The sequence below is a fragment of the Erythrolamprus reginae genome, chromosome 2 (assembly GCF_031021105.1).
Source record: "Erythrolamprus reginae isolate rEryReg1 chromosome 2, rEryReg1.hap1, whole genome shotgun sequence".
Classification (NCBI taxonomy): domain Eukaryota; kingdom Metazoa; phylum Chordata; class Lepidosauria; order Squamata; family Dipsadidae; genus Erythrolamprus; species Erythrolamprus reginae.
In genome coordinates, this window is record NC_091951.1 from 236,254,615 (window position 1) to 236,269,253 (window position 14,639).

A 14,639-nucleotide genomic window follows, 5' to 3' on the forward strand; every position below is an offset into this window, starting at 1 on the left:
AGGTGAGTTATGACTCTGGATAGTGTACAACAATATCAATGGCATTTAGACTTATATACTGCTTCGTAGTGCTTTAACAGCCCTCTCTAAGTGGTTTACACAGGATCCCCAACAATCTGGATCCTCATTTTACCCACCTCGGAAGGAACCTTGAGCCGGTGTTGAGATTTGAACTGCTGAACTACAGCTAGCAGTTAGCTGAAGTAGCCTACAGTGCTTCACTCTAACCACTGCGCTAAATCAATAAAGGAGAATATTTATAGCTCAGGGCTGAAATGAAGTGCTCAAGGAGTGGGTGGCATATAAATTCAATTAAATAAATAAATAAATAAATGAAGGATCCTTGAGACTTTCTGAGCTCGGCTGTTTTCTTCATTACCCAAACTAAGTAACATCACCAGTGCTAGTAAGGAGAGCTCTTCTGCCAACTAGATTCCATCAGATGTAGCTCCCTAGCTGACGGGACATGCAGCATGCCCCCCCCCCATGGATATTTAACATATTAACAGAGTTGGAAGGGACATTGCAGGTCATCTAGTCCAACCCCCTGCCCAACCAGAAGACCCTACATCTGCCTCTATCTAGAATCGAACTCACAACCTCCTGATTGCGTGAGGCAAGAGCTCCACTTCTAGGTCACAGCAGCTCAAGCTGTGGAGGGATGAGCAGATGTAATCTAGGAGAGGCGGTCCCTCAGATAACCAGCCCCTTGCCATGTAGCCCTGCTTAGAACAGTGAAGCCCTCTTTTTTGTTATTTCAGACTGAAAGGTCACTTGATCTTTTTGATCTAAAGGAAAAAGCCTTTTCTAATTCTTGTTTCAGGAGCACTGCCTTTATTCAGTACTTGACTTTGAGGAGAGCTCCTTCATGCTCCTTTAAACTTGCGTAGTCCTAGATTTTACCATCACTAGGAAATATATTGTGTTTGTCAGACCCTAATATTGAAAGGAGACTGAAAATAGAGCTGATCTTACTGACTATGCAAATATATTTGAATTTGATTAAAAAATAATAGACCCACCTCTTGCAAAATCATTTTTTCCTTAACACAGTTAAAAGAAATCAATAATTTTTTTTGCATTTCCAGTTTATCATGTAACCTAAAAATTGAAAATTACCACCCTACTGCATGTGTATTTGGAACAAACAAACAAACAAAAATTCTGTAGTGGTTTTCTGAATTATTTCCTCACTCCCATAAAGAGAACAAGCTGCATCATCCTACACTCATTATACAGTAGGTGTAATAGTAGAGATATAACTAAATGACTGAACATATTTGATGTTATACTACAAGTAGCCATGTAGATTGAAAACTTATATACAGTAGTCCCTCACCTATCACTGGTGTTACGTTCCAGACCTGGCCATGATAGGTGAAATCCGCAATGGGGAATTTATCGACTGATAGTACTTAAGTATTTATATTGTAATTGTTTGGTAAGTTTTCATTGTTTTAAGTGTTTATAAACCCTTCCCACACAGTATTTATTTTAGATACAGTATTTAAATACAGTATTGACAATTTTAGATATATATTTTTTTTGAAAAACCTGCCGATCGAGTTCGGCGGGCTGTTTAAATCTGCCGATCGACTTCCTCAGAAACCCGTGATGAAGTGAAGCCGCAGTAGGTGAAGCGCGGTATAGCGAGGGACTACTGTATGGGTTTTTTTCTGTCGAATTTTTTTTGGCTGTCTGATGAGAGCAAAATATATTGAAATAGACAATACTAGTCTCCCTTCCTTTTCATTATCAGTAAAAATAAGTTACACACACACACACACACACACACACACACACACAGCCACGTAGATTAATTTGCATGCTTCCCTCTAATCTTTCTTTAATTATAATATTCTGATCTAAAAAACCCCCCTGAAAATTGTAATTTTTCTCAATCCCCTTCCTGCTTTTCAAACTAGGCTAACTAGCATCCAAAATAACTTACTGATCCTCTCTTGTCACTTATCATTTGGAGGGCCCATTTCAGAAATCTCTTATGAATGCATTGCAGTCCTTTATCATTTGGCTGTGCAACAGACGACAGATCAGCTTTATTACACACACATCAGTGTGATATGACTGAATTATTCCGTGCTGACAGTTATACAGGGAGAATTCATTTTACCAATTCTCAGACACTCACTTCTAGACATATTGATCTCTTGTAATAATTTTCAAAACATGCAAAAAAAGTGGCTGTAATAAATCTTTTAATAATTAACCATAAGGGAGGGTTATAATTAATGAATATAGTAGGGGAAAAAAACTATAAAATAAAGAAAGTGTAAAGGAGTAGTTCCTTATCCACGTCCTCCTGCTCTTCTGCCAATAGTATAAGTTCTACTGTAGCATCTTGTTCTGAAACATGCTAGTAAAAGGAAAGATATAGAAACGAACATTGTAAGCTTTTCATTGTGTATAATATCTGTCAAATATTATGGAGGATTTGTTCCATAATGATCAGATCCAGAGGCAGGTATCTTGGAATAATATATATTATAAGCAGAAAATCAGAACCAAAATCAATTTGGGTAATATTTGTCATAATCCTCCTTAGTGTCGAAAATGAGAATTGCATTGAATTTATTGGCATTCCTAAATCATCATGAAGCCAGGACAATTGAAGAATGTGGGGTATGTAGTCACCAGTATGAGATGCATACTCATCAGAACAATGATGAAGGATTACTCCTGCAGGATAACTCATGTTGAGTCCCCAGACCATGCTGGTTTTTGGGGGGGAGGGGGAAACCCCTCTAATATAGGATTATTCAACCTTAGAAACTTTAAGACAGGTGGACTTCAACTCCCAGAATCTCTCAGCCAGCCATGATGACTGGGGGATTCAAGGAGTTGAAGTCCATCTGTCTTAAAGATGCCATAGTTGAGTAACTCTGCTCTAGTACTGTATATGCCATTGCCTTAGATCTTCCTTTCCATTCAGAAGTGTTATGTTTAAACCTGCTCTTTGAGAAATACATTTTGGAAAGTGTTCTGCTGACATGTCCCAACCACCCGCAATTACAGGGTAATTGGTCCAAAAAGACACACACCACACGCTAGAAGGAAAACCAAAAGTCTTTATCAACAGCAAAGCAGAAAAAACTCCCTTTTTAAATGTCAAAGGGATTTTCTGGTACACACAAGGCACAGGATAAATGCAATCCAATTTTTCACCCAGTAACTGGGAAATTGAGTCCAATTCCAAAGTCCAGAAAGTCCACACACAATCTTGAACAGGGAAACAGCAAAACCACGATCTTGACGAAACTATGAATCAGATAAACTTCCACCAGGCTAAATCAGCACGCTGCTCTTTTTATCTGTAGCACTAATTACAGCAGCTCCACCCAACCACAGGTGGCCTCACTTATCTCCTGTAATAATCCTTCAGTTGTTCTCTCCTATGCATCACTCTACGCATGCATGGGTGTCATAAATTCTTGTTCAGAATCCAGGGATGATAAGGATGATTGATCTCCTCCCCTCTTCCCTGCCGCTCATGCTTCCTTCGTCAGAGGAGACTTCGTCGGGAGATTTTATCGGGAGCAAAACAGGCCTGTAGCATGTGGATGTTTCCCCCACATTCACCTCCACATTCCTTGGGGCAGGAGCTGGGCCAGAGCCAACCACAACAGGAAAGAATATAACATTTGTAGCATGGTCCAGTTTATCAATCAGTAGAGCAGATTTTTAAAAAAATGGCTAAACAATCCAAAGTGCTCGATTTGTTTTCAGAATTTCGTGTGTGTGTATATACTGTATGTATATATATATATATATATATATATATATATATATATATATACACACTACATTTTTAGAAATACAACATTAGACATACTGAGAAGTCTCAACAAATTTTCTAAAGGAAAAGTAAGATTCAAATGCAATAAATGTTCCTAGATTGAAAAAATCAAATATGATTATTGAAAATATGATTTTATATACCGCCCCGAGTCCGCAGAGAGAGGCGGCATACAAATCTAAATAATAAATAAATAATATACATGGACTACAAACAAGACAGAGTACCTATTTTTATCTTATGTATTATATAATTTATATATTATATATCATATAATTCATGTCGTGCTTCCCATACTGTATTTCCCCATTCTGTATTTTTATGGGGACCATCACTGTTTATTTAATGAGTAACAACATGATTATTTTCTTGGTTGATTTCCAACACCTTGGTGACCACCATAGGAAGTACAGTATTTATAACAAAATGGGGTTGTTTGTGCAATTGTGGAAGGTGATGCTAAGGTTCAGTTACATTTATTCACATGATATGAGTTTTTAGATAGCTACATCTAATTCCAGTTTTATAGAATGTTCATAAAATAATTAGATTGTATGTTTTCGGAGTGAATTGGAGCAAGATTGAGTGGTGAGTGTTTGTGTGAGAGAGTGGGAGAGTGAGAGGGAAATATATGTTTGCATAGCAAAGAACTATTTCTATTTCTTTGGCCTAACATACATGGCACCTTCATGCACAGTTTATTAAAGAAATATCAGTAATGTACATTCCATATGTTTACTTCTGATTGGAAAGTGTTTTTTTCCTATGCTCATCAGGGAGAAAAAAATCATATATAGTCAAAAAATAATTATGTGGTAAACATTTTTAAAGTTTTTGTTTGCTTCTCTTCCATTCTACAATGGAATTGTATATTGATCTGTATGGTGATAATCAGGGTTAATTTGTGGATGACCCTTCCTTGAAACTAGAGGGATAGATTTAGTTAATCTTCATACCTTTTTCACTCTTAGTATTCTATTCTCTCTGATGTCTATTTTGACAGTGAAACTGTCAAGCCATTTCATGGGTGGATATGTAAAAGCACGAGTTCTATTACAGGTTAACAAGGTTTGAGGATACATTTTTTTTATGGAATCACTGAATATGTCCCACAGAAATGTTCCACATTTTGTATGCTTTTTGTATTTTACTGTGAACACAAGAAGGCAAAAATGGTCAAAGAGATTAATTCAATGAACCATAAAGAACAAAGCAATAGATTTGCTTCTGCGCATCAGTTATGCTAGTAGTTCAATCAAAGTACACAGATGGAATAAGTTGTCTTTAAAATATAGGCTGGGTAGTAGAAGAAGTTATAAGGATAGAAATGCTACACAAGGTAATATTTGTGACATTATTTGATTACACAGAGTCAGGTTGGTGTAGTGGTTAAAGCACCATGCTAAAAACTCAAACACGGTGAGTTTTACTACTGCCTTGAGCACTTGAGTTGGGTGACCTTGGACCAGTTACCAGTGAAGGGCTACCAAAATTTTTACTACCACACTGTGAGCGTGGCTTATGCAGGACGCCCTGCATTTTCTTTCATCATTTTTCAGTGCAAATTGGGTGCTCTGGGGTGGAGCTCTGCAGTGGAGCTCCATTTTCGTTCTCCCCTGTCTGGGCAGCAGCCCACCCCTGCCAGTTACTCTCTCTCAGCCCTAGAAAACAGGCAATGGCGAACCACTTCCAAAAAACTTTGTCAAGAAATCTTCAAGGGCTTTTCCAGGCAATTGCCAGGAGTCAAGACTGACTTAAAGACACACATACACACAAAGTTTATAAACTATTGTTAGAAAGTCTATTTTTCACAAAGTTTTCTTCCTATTACTGATTTTGTGTTGCAGTACCCTGACAGGAAAAAAATCAGGCACTTGGAGTCAATCTATGGGGAATTCCAGATTTGTTTTTCAATCTTCCAACAGAACATGTCACCTGTAAGGGAGCTTTCATGTCACGTGCCTATTCAGCCACTTGCCAAATAAATGTGCCTTCCTTCAAATTCTGCAGCGTAAAGGGTAACTTGTACCTTAAAAATCTACCATTAACTACCACATTAGTATATTAAGAAGTTTAGCCATCCGTAAGCAGCCAATGGTGGCCACCTGTTGTTCCCTGGAGAGAATTTTTTTACAATCTCCTACTTCTTATGTTGTTTAAGAATTTGATTTCCATTATGGAAGAAAATCGGTATATACTGAGTTTAAACTGAACTTCCTTCTGTTTGGTAAGATGACGCCATTTTCCCTATTCAGATAGGCAAAGCCTTTGAATGAAACTTTTACAAGCATACCATCTGTACAACTCAGATTATTTAAGATTTGGAACTCAGGGGTCCCCAAACGTCAAAAATAGTAGTTCTTCAATATGTTTATATACATTTTTTTGATGTTTTTGCAGTTGCTATTATCTGATCGCTATTTTATAGTGGTTCTTGGGAAATGTTTTCTTTTTTCTTTTTGCAAACCACCAAATGAATATACAAAGGCACATGCAGATTAAAATATGGATTGCACACATGTAAAAGGGAATCTTAGTAAGGTTTTTGTATGTATGTTTGTGGCAGAAAGAGGAAAGGGGTATTTTTGTATTTACCTGGCATAGTGTATTCAGTTGCTGGATAACATGCAATAAACAAGCTTGCGTACTGGTCGTTACACAAAATATTTGAAAATATTCTGACTTTTTTCAACATATATTGCAAGAGAAATGGGGAAATCTCACAGACAAAATAATTGTTTTATCTTGGGAAAGCCCATGCATATTTCAATGCAATGAGGATCAATCTTAGAAAATATTCTCCAAAATAGAGGAATTTAACAAACCAATCAGGAAAAGGTTTGTTGAGAAAAAGTGGGATGTGTATTGTTTGGGTTTAATTTACTGATGTTTTATAAAGCAATGTGCTGCTTCATCTTGACAAGGTGATATTGGCCAGTCAGAGAAAGACTAGTGCCCACTAAGTTTGTTCTGTTTGTACTGTATATGGGTGCGGTGAATTCACATTTTCGCACAGCAGACTTTTGGTTACTTTGGTCTAGCCTAATTTTATTTTATTTTATTTATTTATTTTGTCCAAAACATGATGAAGGTTACAGAGGATAAACTTATAGTAAGTTAAATCAATGAAAGACTAGAAGAAAGATATAGGAAAAAAATATCAATGAAAGAGTAGAAGAAAAGATATAGGAATAGAAAAAAGAATATATATAAAAATATAGGAGAGACAGTTGAATGGGATGGAAGGCATGCTGGTGCACTTATGCACGCCCCTTACTGACCTCTTAGGAATCAGGAGAGATCAACCGTGGATAGTCTAAGGGTAAAACGTTGGGGGTTAGGGGATGACACTACAGACCACCCGATTCAGTGTCCTTTCTAAGTGTTATTTTGCTCAAACAAATTAGACAAAGCAAAAATAGCTTGCTTCCAACAAGATTTCTAAACATCAACTTTGTGTCCAGGAGGCTTCAGAAGTGGAATAAGCTGGTGCAGTCATTCTTGTTTATATAAACACTGGCTCTGCAGTTCTTTTCAATTTTCCTTTCTGGTAGCCTCTGATTCAGCTCCAAGAATTCCCATGTCCGAAGGAATGTGGGAAGTGTGTTCCCAATGTATATGGTGGGCGATGAGTGTTCTATCGGGTTCTCTGGTAGAATCCTCCCAAAAATTCACAGGTACAAATTTCAGACACACACACGTTTGAAAATTCAAAACAATGTTCTTTATAATGAAAATTCACTTAAACCAAGCCCTCTTTTGGTATAGCAAAGAGCACTCATCTCCAAACAAACTGGTAATTTATACAAGTCCCTTATCAGTTCTGTGATACTTAGCTTGCAGCTGTGAGGCAATTCACAGTCCTTCTTTCACAATGTGAAATACACTTTGCTCTGGTTTAGTTTCAAAGCGGGGGAAAATCAGCACCCAAAAAGTCAAAGTCAGTAAAGCAGTCACGAAACACAATGATCAGATAATCCTCCACAATGGCCAAACCCACAGGCTGCTATTTATAGCAGCCTCACTAATTACCACAGCCTCACCCAACCACAGGTGGCCTCATTTTCTTTGATAATAATCTCTCAGTTGTTGTTGCCTATGCATCGGTCTCCGCATGCGTGGCTGTATCATTAACTCTTGTTCCGAATCCAAGGAGGAGCTAGATAATTGATCTCCTTCTGAGCTGTCTGCCACACTCTCCTCCTCCCTGTCACTCATGTCTTCTTGGTCAGAGGAGCCTTCATCAGCAGATTCCACCGGGGGCAAAACAGGCCTGCAGCATGTGGATGTCTCCCCCACATCCACAGTCCTTGGGGCAGGAGCTGGGCCAGAGCTAACCACAACAATGAGACTGTGAGAAGACTACATCAGATAATATCAGATGATGTCCTCCTAGTTTCTGGAGATATAAAAGCAAAATATCAGATGGTTTCAAAGCCTTAGGGACAAGAAAAAGGTACGGGCGAAATTATATTTAGTCATATTATTTATTTGTGTCCATTGGTGTGCGTGTGCCTGCGTGAGAATATTCACATATCTCTTCCTTTCCCTGGAGGCTGAATATGCTGGCCTCATCCCTCATGGTTTGCCTTTCACTTGACTGTCATTCTCATTGTCCTCTTGGGGCTTAACGGAGGGTGACAGGAAAGGATAGACTGTCCGGGATCGTAATGCTGAAAATATAGTCATTAATGGGACTCTGGAAACCCAGATGTCCTTTCTGAACATTGGTAATTTGTTTTTAATGAAAAACCATGCAGTGACCCTGAACAAATGAATTTCCTTTATACGAAGTCTATGTGTGCAATTACCCAACTAAAGGGATCTGAAAATGATGAAATTCAAACTCAGGTTTCACTTTTAAAAATACAGTAGATACTGTCGAGTTTTGTGAGAGTTGCTGGGTCAAAAAAACATTCAGAAGGACTCACATTAATAAAATGTGTATTGCTTTAAGGAAGAACGATGTAGGTCCTTAAGAACATTAGTAGCAATAATATTATTTTGTGAAACTCAGTGGGTTGTCTGTAAATCTTAAAAGTAGTTCTTGCATCAAAGCTTTAAATAAAAAGTCACTTTAACCAGAAAGAAAATTTAAATTAAAATTTTCTCATTTTCTCATTACTGGTGGTGAAAATGTTTGCTAAAAAAAAATATTTGAGGGAAAAACTCCATGCATCTCGCAAAGAAACATATAAGAGGTAGTCCTTGACTTACAACGCTTTGTTTAGTGACAACAGTTACTGAAAAAAGTGACTTAGGACCAATTTTCATACTTAGGACCATTGCAGCATCCCTGTGGTCACGTGATGAAAATTCAGACCTTTGGCAGATGACTCATGTTATGATAATTGCAGTGTCCTGAGGTCATGTGATCCCTTTTTGCAGTGATGGGCTACCAAATTTTTTACTACCACACTGTGGGCGTGGCTTATGCATTTTGTTTCAACATCTTTCAGTGCAAATTGGGTACTCTGGGGTGGAGCTCCAAATTTTGCTACCGGAACCGCGTTCCTGACTGTTCCCGTAGGAGCCCAACACTGTCTTTTTGTGACCTTCTGACAAACAGTCAAATTTGGGAATCAATTGTGGCCGTCAGTTGAGGACTATCAGTATCTAAAATATTGCAGGAAATAAAGGGAGCAGTTCTGCATACATACAGTAAATGTAAAAATAAAATTGAATCTAGAAAGAGGCATCAAAATAAGATATAAAAGCCAAATATCAGATGGTTTCAAAGCCTTAGGGACAAGAAAAAGGAACGGGTAAAATTATATTTAATCATATTATTTATAAGGTTCAGGAGGGAAGTGTTTTTAATAGGAAAGTGAACACAAGAACAAGGGGACACAATCTGAAGTTAGTTGGGGGAAAGATCAAAAGCAATGTGAGGAAATATTATTTCACTGAAAGAGTAGTAGATCCTTGGAACAAACTTCCAGCAGACGTGGTTGGTAAATCCACAGTAACTGAATTTAAACATGCCTGGGATAAACATATATCCATCCTAAGATAAAACACAGGAAATAGTATAAGGGCAGACTAGATGGACCATGAGGTCTTTTTCTGCCGTCAGTCTTCTATGTTTCTATGTTTCTATAAGGCAACAACATGTATTATAAAGTGAACAGACAAATGGCGGGTGAGCCAATCAGTACAAGGTTTGGCTGGCATGTCTCTCACACACTTTAAGACAGTTTCTTGAAGTGTGTGGTGGGCACAACCCTTCCTCTCATTTGATTTTCTTGACAGCGAGAACAGCATCTTGCCTTGGACTTCATCGTAGCATTCTTGACATCATTGCAAAGCTATGCTGTTCCTCCTTCATTCTTCCAAGTATGCTATCTACCATGTCTGTCCAAAGGCCAAATGGAGAATCGTCCAGTCTCTTAAAGGGACCCTAATCTAACTCATGTCATCATGGCGGCATCACGTGATTTATTGAGACTCCCCCCTTCACTAAACTGGGTGTGGGCGTAATCAGCTCGTGATTCATCCGGCCTGCGGGCCAGGAATTTGACAGCCCTGGTCTAGATACACCTGGATCCCATTTTGTATGCCATTAAAATGGTGGATTATACTGTCCCCCTTCCCTCATTTGGTAATCTAGAAAAACAAAAATAGCAATAGCATCTAGATTTAGCATTTATATAATGCCTATATACTGTTTTTACAGCTTTCTCTAAGTGGTTTACAGAACCAGCATATTTCCCTCAACAATCTGGGTCCTCATTTTATCCACCTTGGAAGGATGGAGCTGGTGGTGAGATTTGAGCTGCTAAACTACAGCTAGCCGTTAGCTGAAGTAGCCTGCAGTGCTGCAGTCTAGCCACTACGCCACCCCGGTTCACAAATTGCAACCAATTTTCATGAACAGGACCAAAGCATCTTCATGAGAAATGAAGTAGCTCCTTAAAGTGTTGCAAACAGCCTCCACCTACTACAGATCTTTTGTAGTTTGAATCCAAAGTCCTAGTCCTACTTGGTATTAAAATCACTTTTAAACCAAATAAAAGATCTCAGAACAGGACAAGCTTTTCAGCTGCAGGATTGCAGCATAGCCATTTACCTTCTGATGAAACAGATTTGGAAGCTGGTTTAAAAAATATTCCTCCTGACTTGCAGAGATTTTACACAGGTGTGATTGAATTTAGAATTACACGGACGTGAATGGAATAAGATACATGCTTTGTTTTTCAATCTACCTGTTCTCTACTCCAGATCTGTTACATAAACTGATAGTGTGACAAATGGTTTCTCAACACTTGGGGTGGGAAGCTAATTTTGTGTTCCAACAAGGTAACATTTACAGGCTCTGAACAGTAACTGGGGAAGCTGTATCCCTCTCATTCTTATTTGCTCTAGATAGATTTTCTATTAAGGCTAAAAGCATAAGATTCATGGTCAAGGAATATCTGTTGCTCTAAGTGAGTTGGTACTAGTCTTTGGAGTACATTCAGATTGAAGGACGTATCTTCTTGGATCATGCTTAAGTCTAGCATTCAGCCCCAGACAGCTATTCTATTCTATCCTATCCTATCCTATCCTATCCTACCCTACCCTACCCTACCCTACCCAACCCTACCCTACTCTACTCTACTCTACTCTATTCTATTCATATGCCTCTCATTCCAAAACAGACTCAGTATAAGATTATAGTACAGGGGTGTCAAACTCACATTGTCATGTTGTCATCATGTGACTTATCACAACCCCCCCCCTCACTAAACTGAGGTTGAGTTTGGCCAGCTCATGATGCATCTGACCCATGGGCTGGGAGTTTGAGACTCCTGCTCTAAAAAATGATAAGTAGCCCATGGTTAACTAACCATTGTCTTCTGCTCATTTAAAAATTGGGGCAATGCCAGCAAACTCAAACCTAATTTAAAAGCAAGAGAAATCAATATAATTTTCTTTTTGTCACAAGAATAAGGCTCCTTAGGCTTCAAATAGGTTTTTCATATCCCTCCTTTCTAAAAACATTATGCTGTTAACTGTTAAAATGAGTTACAGTTTATTAGATGCTATATATAGGTGATGTTTAAGTAAACGTGAACTGTTTAAAAAGGTGACAGTGGTATAGTGATTATTCATTCATTTAATTTATTTAGTAATTAAATTTATATGATCATCTATCTCATGGACTTTGGATGGCACATAACAATCATATCTATCTAATGTACCTCACACTGCAGAGCATTTCAGGGAAAAATATGTAGCATTTATATTTCACTTTGTCCCGAGAATCCTGAAGCAGATTATATTTTTTTGGCATGATGGTGTTTGTTTTTTCCACTATACTAACAATCTCTTCTCGGTTGACCCAAATAAGTTATAATCTACTCTTAGTTCCTCTACCACTAGATGGGAATTGGGAAAAAGGATTCAAGGCACTGAAATCCCAACAAAGTTCCAGTTGGACATTCATACCTTCTTCTGCATTCATTCATTCATTCATTCATTCATTCATTTATTGGATTTGTATGCCGCCCCTCTCCGTAGACTCGGGGCGGCTAACAACAGTGGTAAAAACAACATGCAACAATCCAATACTAAAGCAGCTAAAAACCCTTATTTTAAAACCAATCATACATACAAACATACCATACATAAATTGTAGAAGCCTAGGGGGAAAGAATATCTCAGTTCCCCCATGCCTGACGACAGAGGTGGGTTTTAAGAAGCTTACGAAAGGCAAGAAGGGTGGCGGCTATTCTAATCTCTGGGGGGAGTTGGTTCCAGAGGGCCGGGGCCGCCACAGAGAAGGCTGTTCCCATGGGTCCCGCCAAACGACATTGTTTAGTTGACGGGACCCGGAGAAGGCTCACTCTGTTATTAAAAAAATTAAAAGGAAAAAATATGAAAAAAAATATGGTTCTTTGAAAACTGTTAGGATGGAGGCAATCCTCAACGAAAAGGATGCCCTACTGAACTCAGAAACACTATCACTGAAAAGAAAATAGTGTGCAAAAACAGACATGCACGCTAGTGAACTATAAATTTAATAGTTACTAAGTTCTGCATTTTGCTCTATTTGGTCAATATAACAATGAGTTGGGATTTCATGTCAAAAGTCTGGCATTTGCTCCAAGCTGTTGAACTTTTGATGTGATCACATTCACAAGCATTGTGAAATTAACAATGACCACCCTAAACGTACCAAAAACCTAGATCAAAATATGATGTAACATTTGTGAGAATTTCAGTCAATACACATGACCTCAGTATGATGTTTGGCTTTTGTTTTCTCCTGGAGTTATAACCATCAGACACAAGAGGCACAGGTAGGTTTGTTACCTGTCTTTAGACTCATAGCAGCAATAATTAGCATTATTTGTAATGTTTCTGGGTATATTGCTTTGAATATTGCTATCTGCAGCACTGCCATTTTCCCTGGCAAAATTTGACCCTGGTTGTTTGGCTAAAGCTATTTTGCTGTCTCCCATCCTAGATCTCAATTCAGGAATGAAGGCATGCCCCAGGATAATGTTGCAGGATTCAATCTGGGTCAGTCACCGGGACCAGAGACTTAGCCTTCTGAGCTTTGGGATTTGTGCTGGATCCTATCCTCTGGGAACTTCTCTCCAGCAGAATGTGTCAAGAATGTATTGCACATTCTGCTAGAGAGAAGTTCCCTGAGGATGGGCTCCAGCTCAGAGAGCTTAGAAAACTAAATCTCTGTTCCTGGTGACCGACCCAGATAGGATCCTAGATCTTAATTGCTTTGTCCTTGATATTCTATCTGTCTCCCAGATTTATCAAATGGTGTTGGGAGCAAAGCACCATTTTTTTCTGTTTTATTGTAAACAGCCATGCCATGCCATATTTATTTTATTTTTATTTTTAAAAAGTTTTTTATTTTTTATTTTTTTGCAAACATATCAATGCATGAACGGTGTGACCCCTGAGTGTCTTACATTTTAGCAGGAATAAAACAATAATAATCATATTTACTATGTTTGACAAGCTTATATTGTTCTAGTAATAGTACACATATTTTTGTTGAGTTATTTAGTTATTCAATAATATGTTATTTTTATGCCAATCACCATATTCTAAATGTCATTTTTATTATAAATAAAATATTATTAATCATATTTGTTACATTTAGCAAGCTTATACGATTCTAATAATAATGCACATATTTTGTTGTCATAATCTTCCGTTATTTAGTTATTCAATATTTCAATATATTGTTTTTATGCGAGTCACCAAGCATGTATTATTCAAGCATGCTTAATAAAACCATCCTTCAAGTTCTGATTTCCTCTCTTGTTATTACTTTACCTTTTTAATATAAAAATGTGTATTCCATTAATCCCCTCTCTAATTTCCATCCCTATTCTAACTTTTAATTATGCCACTACTGTATTTAAAAACATTCCTTTTCTATCCATTGTCTCTTGTCTGATTTAAAGCTTTAATTGTTCATTTTTTAGCTTGCCTCCCATATTCCTCTCTGAGATCTTTATCTATATCTGCTTTCACATCTTGACCAATCATTTTAAATATTTTCCCCTTCTCTACCCTATTCCAGTGTCTAATTTTCAAAATATCTACTCTTGCCCCTCTCTTTCTTTCAAAAAATCCTGCAACTCCAGTTCCTTTTTTAGTTTCCTTAAACTACTCTCCCCTCAGCTTGTTCCATCAGTCGTTATTATTTTTATATCCTTGTCATCTTGTTTTATTTGTAGGTTTATCTGATCTGTTTCTTCATTTACTCTTTTATTTGGCTCCTCCACTTCCTTGGTCACTCCTTTTATATCATGTCTTCCAGCTCTCCATCTATGCTCTGCATTTTATTCATAATAACCTTGTAGCTTCT

At 37.8% G+C, this 14,639-nt stretch overlaps 1 protein-coding gene across 2 annotated transcripts in view; it reads left to right on the forward strand.

Moving 5' to 3' along the window:
• The window catches only part of PAX5 (paired box 5), a 308,938-nt gene that overhangs the window by 236,642 nt on the left and 57,657 nt on the right, over positions 1-14,639 (forward strand). The gene's annotated exons all lie outside the window — the stretch shown is intronic.